The following is a 12,225-nucleotide window of genomic DNA, read 5'->3' on the forward strand; positions in this document are numbered from 1 at the left end:
GAGAAGCTTCTACTTAAATGGAACATTAGATAAAACAAGAAAGAGTAATATAAGTTTATAAGTTAAACATTTTCTTTGGTTCCATGTTTTCCCCATGTCATTTTCACTTGTATTATAATTCTATATGTATTCATTGCATTATTTTGGGGGTGGGGGGAAATTGTATGAATTCAAGGAAATATAATTCTGAGAAAACATGCATAAGGATTGTTTTATCCAGCAACAAATGAATTAGAAAGAATAGTATGAAAAGAAAGTACCATAAACAAATAAGTTATTATATAATATAACCTGAGGTGATCAAAAATGACAAATATGGAGATGTTGCCTACTTCCCGAGTTTGCATCAGAATGCAGATTTACTTATGACAATGTGTTTGTAATTATATGGTTACTCACTGAGCTCATGTTGCTATGATATAAAGTAGATAATTCTAGATACCCTTTTGTGCATTGCTAAAGTTTATTTTTTTTATTGAAAAGTTTTATAAAAGATACAAACATTTTCTCCCCCCTCCCACCCCTCCACCCTCACCCCATCCCACCCCCCTTCCTCCCCACCCCCCTCCCTAGACTTCCCAGAACAAGCACAGGGTATAGCATTCACAAACATAAAACTAAAATATGCTAACAATTTGTTGGCTTCAAATTCTCCCTAGGTCTTTAACTCCTTATAACTCAAAACACTATAAACATAAACTAAAGATTAAAAATGTTTCATTCATAAGCCATATGAAACTTCTTAGTCTGATACTTATTTTGAATATAGTCAATCCATCTTCTCCATTCCGATATTGTTGTAACATGCTCAGGAGCTACGCACAGGCATGAGAGGATCATGCTGTACCGCGTATGCAAAAAACTAGATAAGGGTTGCAACAACTCATAGATAAGGGCTGTAACAATTCACTAACAGCTAGGATTGTAGATCTTCCCAAATTTGGGCATTGCTTCCATGTATTACTTGTACTTACGTATGCATTACATGAGACATGCTGTAATATATTATTGGCTTATGCTAACAAACCCCTCCTGCCTTTGTTTGTGTACAATAAAAGAGGCTCCCGGAGTCAGATCTGGGTCGTCTCATCCCGAGAAAACTCGTGTCCGTGTCTTTTCTCAATATTGACCTCATGGGTGGCCCGCGGAAAACTCACACGATATATATCTTTCGTTTGAGTGATCTTTAAGATATGATGAAATTTTCGCCATCTCTGCCAAATGCGCGACTTTTAGTGTTATGTATGTATCTATTTTGTGCGGGAAATTCAAATGTATAGTGAATTCTGATTGGTTCTTGGTCACCTCGGAAAAGTATATAAAGAGGGCTGCTGCCTGTGTTCTTTTGCTGAAGTCTCACCCTGAATTAAAGAGCTGTTGTTACTAGTCTGCTTGTGCCTCTCGTTATTCCCGTGCTACAACATTGGCGACGAAGGTGGGATAGAGGACACAAGAGGTTTTTCAAAAGAGCTTGGAGTTTCAGCCAGGTGACTAGCGAACACAGAGACACAGCATGTCTGCCTACGTTCCGCCAAAACCTTTCAACCTGACCCGAGAGAAGTGGGGATCGTATCTGACCAGGTTCGAGTGCTCACTGGAAGCGAGCGAAATGCAAGGGCTCCCTGCGAACAGAAAAAGGGCTCTGTTCTTAAGCCACTGCGGGCCAGACGTATTCGAGATGGCCGAATCCCTCTGCGAGCCAACCCCAGTCCAGACGGTTCCCTGGGACGTCCTTCAGGCTAACCTGAAAGCCCACTACGCTCCAGTTCCGTCTAAATTCGTCCAGCGCTACGAACTCCGACAACGAGTTCAAAAAGAAGGAGAGCCGGTCAGTGTTTATGTGGCCGTGCTTCAAAAAGCCACAACGCATTGTTACTACAGAGACTTAGACGACACGTTGCTTGAACAACTGATTTGCAGGGTTCGAGATACCCGGTTACAAAGGCGTCTTCTAGCCAAGCCAGACCTCACGCTAGCCGGTGCGCTAGACGAAGCCTGAGCACATGAGGCATCAACGAAAGCTTCGGAAGTGCTGCAGTGACCCAGTCCAAGCAAAGACGGGCCGAAAACAGCCCCCGTCCACAGAGAAGAGGTGTGAACTAGCACAAAGGAAGAGTCGGACGAGGACGTCTTCCATACAGAAAAAAAATCGAGCGAACAAAGCCACCGCCACGAGAACTGCCCTAGCTGTGGCGGGGATCACGAGAGACATTCGTGTAAATACAGAGAAGCCATTTGCAGGCGTTGCGACAGGAAAGGCCACCTAGCACGAGTTTGCAGAGCTCAATTTCCGCGTAGTTGAAAGTCACGTGACTAACGCAACCAACCAGAACCGGCTCGTTCAAAACAGCCAATCAAAGATGACGGCGCGAGAAAATGGTGCGAACCTCAAAAGCGGGAGACCTACAGCATGAGAATCGGCCAAGCCAGCACAACAGACGATGAGAAAGTCTACACGAAAGTAGAAATTGATGGCAAATCGTGCGAAATGGAAATTGACACCGGGTCTACGTTATCAATCATGTCCTGATCAACACTCAAGGCACTCCTGTCCCAACTTCAGAAGAATCAGCTGTCCCATCAGAAAATCCGCCTACTAGACTACCAGGGAAACCGAGTTCCCGTTGAAGGCGTGGGCACGTTCCGGGTCACCTATGGCGAGTTCCAGAAGGAGCTGCCCCTGACCGTCATTAGCAAGCCTCTACCAAGTTTACTAGGCATGAAATGGTTCCGGGCCCTTGGCATGGGTTTCACGGGCGTTCACAGCATCAGTGGATCATCACTTAAAGAAACCCTGCTCCATGAGTTTCAGGACGTTTTTGAAGAGACTCTAGGCAAGTACGTGGGGACCCCTATATCCTTTAATTTAGACCCCAACGTAGCACCAATCAGACTAAAATCAAGATGAGTTCCATTTGCTTTAAAGCCCAAAATCGATGCGGAGCTCGACAAGCTCATTAAGCAAGGGGTGCTTGTTCCCGTAGATCACGCTAAGTGGGAAACCCCAATAGTCACGCCAGTCAAATCGGATGGCTCAATTAGAATTTGCGCTGACTATAAATGTTCGATTAACAAGGTGTTGCAGCAGAGCGCCTATCCGGTTCCAATAGTCCACCATCTACTACATTCCCTGGGGCCTGGCAAGCTATTCACAAAACTAGACCTTGCGCAGGCGTACCAGCAACTGCCGGTAGATGATGCTACGGCAGAATCACAGACAATAGTAACTCACAGAGGTGCCTTTAAATGCACCAGGCTTCAGTTTGGGGTCAGCATCACCCCAGGACTCTTTCAAAGCACAATGGAGCGCCTTCTATAAGACCTCCCAGGTGTTGTCCCGTATTTTGACGACGTTTTGAATAGTGGCCAAGACGAGACTCAGTTAGGCCAGAGAGTTAGACAAGTCCTAACGAGGTTCAGAGAAGCGGGACTTAAACTCAAGAGAACAAAATGCAAGATAGCAGTTCCATCAGTGGAATTCTTAGGCTACAGAATCGACGGCACAGGCATTCACCCCACAGAAAGCAAAGTTAGGGCCATCCAAAGCGCGCCCACCCCCAAATCAAAATCCGAACTGCAGGCTTTCCTGGGCCTCCTCAATTTTTATACGATGTTCCTGAAACACAAAGCCACCGTTGCGGAGCCTCTGCACAGGCTCCTTGGAAAAAATGTTCCGTGGGTTTGGGGCAAGCAAGAAGTGGCCGCATTCAACGCAATAAAGAGACTTTTGTCTGAGGACAGTTTCCTCATCCAATACAATTCCGAACTACCTCTAGTATTGGTCTTTGACGCTTCCCCCTTTGGTGTAGGCGCAGTTCTAAGCCATAGACTGCTGAATGGGTTAGAGGCGCCCATCGCCTATTACTCTCGCACGTTGTCTAGTGCTGAAAGAAACTATAGCCAACTAGATAGGGAGGCACTAGCGGCTGTAGCGGGGGTAAAAAAATTTCACGAGTATTTGTTTGGCCGCAAATTTGAACTTATTACAGACCACCATCCTCTTTTGGGCCTTCTGGCTGGAGATAAACCAACCCCGGCCGCTCTCTCCCCCTGGATGACCAGATGGTCCATTTTCTTAGCCGCGTACTCGTACAGACTGCTCCACCGGCCGGGCAAAACTTTAGGACATGTTGACGCCCTCAGCCAATGCCCCTTGCCTGAACTATTGGACAACCCAACCCCGGAAGCCCCGGTTTTACTGCTTGACATTATTTCCCCGGGCCCCATTTCTTCAAACGAGGTGGCGAGGGTTTCTGCCAGAGACTCTGTGTTGCGCACTGTAATGGGCTGGGTAACGAGGGGTTGGCCTACCAAGGTGGACGGTGGTGACTTTCAATTGTACTTTAACAAAAAAAATGAACTGTCAATGTTGGGGGGTTGCTTGTTGTGGGGAGACAGGGTGGTCATTCCTTCACGGTTAAGGCACAGAGTTCTGGAAATGTTGCATGAGGGACAATCTGGTATTGTTCGCATGAAAGGCCTAGCTCGTAGTTATGTTTGGTGGCCACATCTTGACCAAGATGTCACTGAGTGGGTAGGGAAGTGCAGGCCCTGCCAGGAGTCCCGCCCAGATCCGCCCATAGCTCCCGTTCGCGAATGGGGAAAACCAAAAGGGCCATGGGGGAGGATTCACATTGATTTCGCTGGCCCGTTCCACGGCCAGAACTTTCTCATTATTGTAGATGCATATTCTAAGTGGCTCGAAATTGCCCTAATGCCATCTACCACTTCTGAGGCCGTAATCAAAGTACTCAGAAAACTATTCATAACACACAGGTTGCCGGACACCCTGGTATCCGACAATGGGCCCCAATTCACGGCAACCCAATTTGAAGGCTACCTAGCCGAATTAGGCATATGACATGCATTATCCGCTCCTTTTCATCCGGCTTCTAATGGCCTTGCTGAAAGATTTGTAAGAACGGCCAAAGAAGCTCTTTCCCGGCTTGATGCAGGGGATTGGCAGGCTAGAATAGATGAGTTCTTGGCAGTACAGCATGCCACCCCGTGCCCGACCTTGGGCCGCAGCCCAGCCGAGCTCTTAATGGGCCAAAAACTAAGATGCATCCTTGACCGCCTGCATCCCAATTACTCCCCCGATAGCTTCAATTACTGGACCAAAGTCATATACAGTCGATATAGGGCATGGTAAAATCTGGAGAAGGCATATAGATCAATTGCGTAAACGTTTACAAAATGAAAACTCATGTCCTAACTTTCAAGGTCTTCCTGACACAGCTACCTCAAGCCCGAGTAAGCCGGAATACTTATCTGGCAACCCTGAGTTCCAGCGCCGCCCCAGCGAGCCGACACTCCCAGCCGGAGATAGCCACACCTCCGGAGAAATCTAAGAGGTTCCATTGGCGGAGCCGGGAGAGATGGGAGGTCCCTCCGACCAGCTCGACGCCTCGCCAACAACTAAACTGCGCAGGTCAACCAGGATTAAGACATGCCCTGGTCACCTGCGTGATTTTTTATGTAAATATGTAAATAGATAGAATAAGTGCCTTCTGGGAGTGGAGGGGTGTTATGTATGTATCTATTTTGTGCGGGAAATTCAAATGTATAGTGAATCCTGATTGGTTCTTGGTCACCTCGGAAAAGTATATAAAGAGGGCTGCTGCCTGTGTTCTTTTGCTGAAGTCTCACCCTGAATTAAAAAGCTGTTGTTACTAGCCTGCTTGTGCCTCTCATTATTCCCGCGCTACAACATTTAGTGTCCATTCCTCCATAGTAGGTGGATCTTCTTTCTTCCAATACTGTGCCACCAGTAACCTGGCTGCTGTTATTAAGTTTAAAACCAACTTAGTCTCTGTCACAGTACAATCCGTAACTATTCCCAACAAAAAAAACTGTGGTGTAAATTTGATCTTTTTCTTTAAAATATTTTGAATAATCCATCATATTTTTATCCAAAAAGCCTTAATTTTTTTACATGTCCACCATATATGAAAATACATAGCATCTTCACACTCACATCGCCAACATTTAGGTTGTAAATTTGGATACATACAGTGTGATCAACAGGAAAACCCCATTACCGTTTTAAAGAGACAGAGACTAAAATAATCCTGGGACAGAGTTTATTCTTTGCAAAGGGCCTTTCTCTCTGGAGTAGAGGAAAGAAAAAAACCCAACAGATTACATGAGTTTTTATAGTCTTCAGGAACATCAGAATACACGTCAATAAAGTCCCTTGGGAATCAGTTTCAGATCTTTCATAACATCTTATATAACATATGTAGTACATGATCCACCCTGGAAATTCCCCAATTCCCAACAAGAACCTTGGTAGTACAGTGGTTTAGTGCACCCTGTAATTAACACAGCTGCCTGCAATTTCTGCAGGTTTGAATCTTACCAGGCTGAAGGTTGACTCAGCCTTCCATCCTTTCTAAGGTAGGTTAAATGAGGACCCAGTTTGTGGGGGCAATAAACTGACTTTGTATAAATATACAAAAGTATGAAGGCTATTGCTTAACGCATTGTAAGCCGCCCTGAGTCTCCAGAGAAGGGTGGCATATAAATGAAATTAAAAAGAAAAAAGAAAAAAAAAGAAATACCCCTCAAAAACATCAATTGCATACTTTAATTAAGTAATTAATTAATGAGGGCAAGTTGACCCAAGAGCATATTTCCTGCAAGATAAACATATTCTCAAAAACACAGGAATTACACAGTTCCTTTCTCATGTTCTTAAATGTCAGCTAAATTATATAATCAGGTTATACAAGGTAAAATAAAGCCTTAACATGATTTTAAAATGGCGTAACTCAGGTTATGCTTTTACAGGAATAAGTCTTATATTTCTCACAATCCCCAATCCTCCTCTTTATCAGTTTATTCCTGTAAATAGTAATAGTATAGAAACTCCTCTCCATACAATAGGTAATTTGGGCAATGCCATGTTACCACATAAAAACATTAACTTGGAAGGAGCTTGTATCCTTAGACATGGAAAATGTAACCCTTCCTCCAAAATCCGAAACTTCTTGTATGAAGGTGTATAATTACCAAACAGCTCAGTGCATTGCTTATATAAAAATTCCATTCTATTTGTAAGGTCAATGTATTGAGGAACTATCTCATATGTACGGTTGCACTTGGCACACGCCATCTTCAAAAGATGACTTAATACATATCTCAGCTTCCTCAGTGGTGTCTATTAGGGTTAGTGGTGTTTCTATAAGAGAATAACGGTGCTCGAGTTCAGTATGGAAACATAGCTGCTACCATGTTATAGGGTAACTAGGTAACACAGCCAAAATCCCCATTCCTATCCGCACCTGTAGAATAACAAACACTACCACAAAAAACCCCATTATTCCTAGTGAACTAGCTCCCCCAACGTATTGTCCAAAGAGATAAAAGATTATTATCTTACCTCCAATTCGTCAATCAATCAAGGAGAACTTACATCCACTGGATACCAAAACATAGATTTACACCAATCAATAATATCTTTCCTCAATACAATCAGAAACACAACAAGAATTATTACCACTCCTAGCCAAATACAAATCTCTTCTTCCATCCATTGGTCCCCAATTGTCTAAGGTTTATCATCAAAAAGTCAGTTTAAGAGGGTTTGCAGGTTCTGTAGCAACTGTCCTTCCATAAGGCAAAGCCACCAGTCTCTTGACTCTGGAATAGCATACCCAGCCTTGTTTCTTAGTCCTTACAACCGACTCTGTAGTTAGCAGAACTTGGAACGGTCCTTCCCACACCGGCTGCAACTTCTTCTCAGTAATGTCTTTTATCGGACCTAGTCTCCGCTTTTGTATTCATCAAGAGGTGGATTCTGTCCTTTTTACCTTAAATGAGAAAAACACTGGGACAGTCCCTGTATATATTTTCAGAAAACATCTTTCAATTCTATCCTAGGCATCTCAACTTTCCCCGCATATGGCAATCCAAACATCATTTCATATGTAGATATCCCCAGATCTTTCCTAGGACTAGTTCCTATTTTTAATAGAGCTAAAGGCAAACACTTCGTCCAAGGTAGTTGAAGCTCAAACATTAATTTTTATAACATAGATTTACTTATCTGATTAGCACATTCACAACGCCCTGTAGAACTTGGTGTGAACAATAAATGTAGTTGCCAATCAATTCCTAATTGTTCCATAACCTTCATCACCTGGACAATGAAATGGGTACCCCTATCACTATCAATAAGATCAACCAATGCATAATATGATTTAACAATCTTCTGAGCACCTGTCTTTACACAAAGAAAGGCTTCAAACCATCCAGTAAAATAATCCCCTATTATTATCAATGGTCACACCACTGACATTTCAATGTAATCTACTTGAATTCATTGAAAAGGCCAAATGGTCAAATCTCTACATGGTTTTTTACATACACAATGTATTCATTTCTGTACCATTTATATAACTATTGTATACATACCCCTAGACACATACATGCATATACATTTAATAAAATCAATAAATGCTTGCGTTCCCCAATGGGTTCCCTCATGCACTCGTTCAATCACATTCCACATCACAGCTTTAGTAAAAATTTGCACCCCATTCTTAGTAATCCATTTCCCATTCACTTACACACCCCTTCATCCACTATTTGTATAATATCAAGTTTAGAAGGATCCTCAGCTGCCTTAAAAACAGCTGTGATAAGTTCCACCTGTTGCAATTCCTTTTACTAAATATCAACCCCCTTTCAATCCAGATTATCTCAAAAGTATGTAAGATACTATAAGCATAGTTTAAATCAGCATGAATATTCCCTAGCTCATTAGTTAATATGTGCAATGCTTACAATAAAGCAAAAACCTCACATGTCTGCACTGACTATTCAAACGGTAACTTTCCAGCTTCCAATATCTCAGTAGTGTCTCCATTCACAACTTGGATTATACAAAGGAGGGGGAGGTGAGCATGTAGCATAAACTAAAGGATCCCAGCCTTCCTCTTCTTCTTCCTTCCCATACAAAACTCTAGAACTTCTCTGGGAAGAGGATCAAACTACTGAACATGGAACTGAGGTTCAACATATAACAATTGAGCTTTCAACTTCTTTTTTCACCAAAACGTTCTTCAAAGCATTGATCCAATATGGGTCTGACTCCCCAAATTTACTCCACTTATAATTAGGCTGTATCAACACAAACGTCAGCCAAACTTCCTTACAATAATTCACCCTATCTAATACCTTTGTATAAGCTTTCAACCAATCCTCTGACCACTGTGTTAACAATTTCCCTAATGGAGATATGGGGGATGGAGGCTATTTCAGTCTCAGCAGCACTTTTCCCTAGTAAAGGCCCCATACTGTCCCTAGCCTGTATTACACTAATTATACACACAAATCATACAGGCCGTACACACAAAACATACACAAATCCAAACCACCAAAAAGAAAACATATATTCACTCCTGGTGCACCGAAGCCTTCAGGAACGTTCCTCTCTGTCCAGGCATTCATGTCTCCGCCTCAAGGTTCATAGAAAAGCAATTCCGGCTGGAAAGGAAATAACCCCATCTCACTGAAATCAGTGTATGTGCGCACGTATCAGGGAATTCCCTTCCAGACAGAATGTTTTCAGTCCCTTTGGGCGCCAATTGTGATCGACAGGAAAACCCCATGACCGTTTTAAAGAGACAGAGACTAAAATAATCCTGGGACAGAGTTTATTCTTTGCAAAGGGCCTTTCTCTCTGGAATAGAGGAATGATGAAAAAACAACAGATTACATGAGTTTTTATAGTCTTCAGGAACATCAGAATACACGTCAATAAAGTCCCTTGGGAATCAGTTTCAGATCTTTCACAACATCTTATATAACATATGTAGTACATGATCCACCCTGGAAATTCCCCAATTCCCAACAGAAATACCCCTCAAAAATATCAATTGCATACTTCCTTTAATTAATGAGGGCAAATTGACCCAAGAGCATATTTCCTGCAAGATAAACATATTCTCAAAAACACAGGATTACACAGTTCCTTTCTCATGTTCTTAAATGTCAGCTAAATTATATAATCAGGTTATACAAAGTAAAATAAAGCCTTAACATGATTTTAAAATGGCGTAACTCAGGTTATGCTTTTACAGGAATAATTCTTATATTTCTCACATACAGGCTAGTTTTTTGGATCTAAATGCCATCTATAAAACATTTTATAAAAGTTCTCTCTTAAATTTTGGGCTTGTGTAAATCTTACATTTCTGACCCATATCTTTCCCCATGTTTCCATCATTATTGGTTCTCCTATATTTTGTGCCCATTTTATCATACAATCGTTGACTAGCTCTGTTTCTGAATCTATTTCCACTAATACATTATACAACCTTTTTATATGCATTTGACTATTGTCTCTTATTTGTTTTATCAAGTTCTCATCCTGTTGCAAAATACCAGTTTTCTGATCTTCTCCCCATCTGGCCTGCAGCTGTCCATACTGAAACCAAGTTCTAATTATTCCTTCTTCTCTTAATTGTTCCATAGATTTTAGTTGTAATCTAACTCCTTCTTTATAAAAGAGTTCCTTGTATGTAATCCTATCTTGTTTTTGCTCCACATTTATATTCTCTATCGCGTGTCTGGGTACTGTCCATATTGGTAACTTATCATTTAATTTGTATTGATACTTCTTTCAGACACTCAATAAAGCATTCCTTAATATATGACTTTTAAAAGTCTTATCTACTTTCTTATCATACAATAAATAAGCATTCCAGCCGTAGAGCAGACCATATCCTTCAATGTTTAATATCCTTTCCTCCGTTAAATTTATCCAATCAGTAACTGCTGAGAGGACAGCGGCTTCGTAATACAATCTTAAATTGGACATTTTAAGACCTCCTCTTTCTCTTGTATCGTGCATTATCTTTTTATTTACTTTCGGTTTCTTCCCTGCCCACACAAACTTATTTATGCCCTTCTGCCATTCCTTCAAATTTTCATCTTTTTTAAATATAGGTATCATTTGAAAAAAAAAAAAAAACCTTGGTAGGACATTCATTTTTACTGCTGCTATCCTTCCCAGCAAAGACAATTGTAATTTTTTCCACTTTTCCATCTCTTTCTGTATTTTTTGCCACAACGGTACATAATTGTGCTGATATAGTTTCATATTTGTGGTCATAATATAAACCCCTAAATATTTAACCTTCTTTACTATCTCAAATCCTGTTACCCTTTCTATCTCTTCTTTTTGGCTTCTAGTCATATTTTTAGCTATTATCTTTGTTGTAGCTGTATTTATTTTAAAACCAGATACTTGTCCATATGGGTTAATTATATCCATCAAGGCTGTAATCGATTGTGCTGGTTGGGCTAAGGTAACAACCAGGTCATCCGCAAATGCCCGTAACTTATACTCATGCTGGCTGATTTTAATTTCCTTTATTGTATCTGTCCCACGTATTTTACTCAGTAAAATTTCCAGCGTCAAAATAAACAACAATGGAGACAAGGGACAACCTTGCCTTGTTCCATTTTCTATATTAAAAATATCTGTTAAACCACCATTAATTATTATTTGCGCTGTTTGTTTCTGATATATTGCCTTAATACAGCGGTTCTCAACCTGGGGGTTGTGACCCCTTTGGGGGTCGAACAGCCATTTCACAGGGGTTGCCAAAGCCCTCTCCCGCCCCGCCCACGCCTTCACTCACCCTCACTCTCTGCTCTGTTGGATCGCTGGCCGTTCGTTTACCCCGCCCACTCCCAATCTATTGCTGCCTCCTGAGTCCCAGCTGATGGCTAGAGGAAAAAAAACTGTTTAAATTCTTGCCACGGTGCTTCAAAGGGCCACCCTATAGCCAGTGATGCAGCCCAACCGTTTGTTAAATTGCTGGCTTGCCCCGCCCCTCCGCACCACTATTTATTGCCAATAAATAGTGGTGGGCAAGGGGCGGACGAGCCAGCAATTTAACAAATGGTTCAGTGTTTTTTTGTAATTTTATTGGCCCGCGGAGCTTCAGCATAGGCTAATTAGCCCTTGATTAGATCGGCTTCTGACTCTCAGCTGATTTGCTCTCAGCTGTTTTGCTCAGGGCTCTGCTGCTTGCTGGGGCAGATTTTTTTCCCCTAGCTATGCTGAAAAACGAAACTGAAAGTAAAGCAGGCTGTTGGCTTTGCTGTTGCTGCAACTTTGGAAAATTAGGCAGGCAGATTTCTTTTCTTTTTCCTCACCAAAAAAGGTAGGTGGAAACAATGGGAAATTTAGGGAAAAAGAGGAGAGTT

The sequence above is a fragment of the Pantherophis guttatus genome, chromosome 4 (genome assembly GCF_059756535.1).
Source record: "Pantherophis guttatus breed Tessera chromosome 4, ASM5975653v1, whole genome shotgun sequence".
NCBI classification, from domain to species: domain Eukaryota; kingdom Metazoa; phylum Chordata; class Lepidosauria; order Squamata; family Colubridae; genus Pantherophis; species Pantherophis guttatus.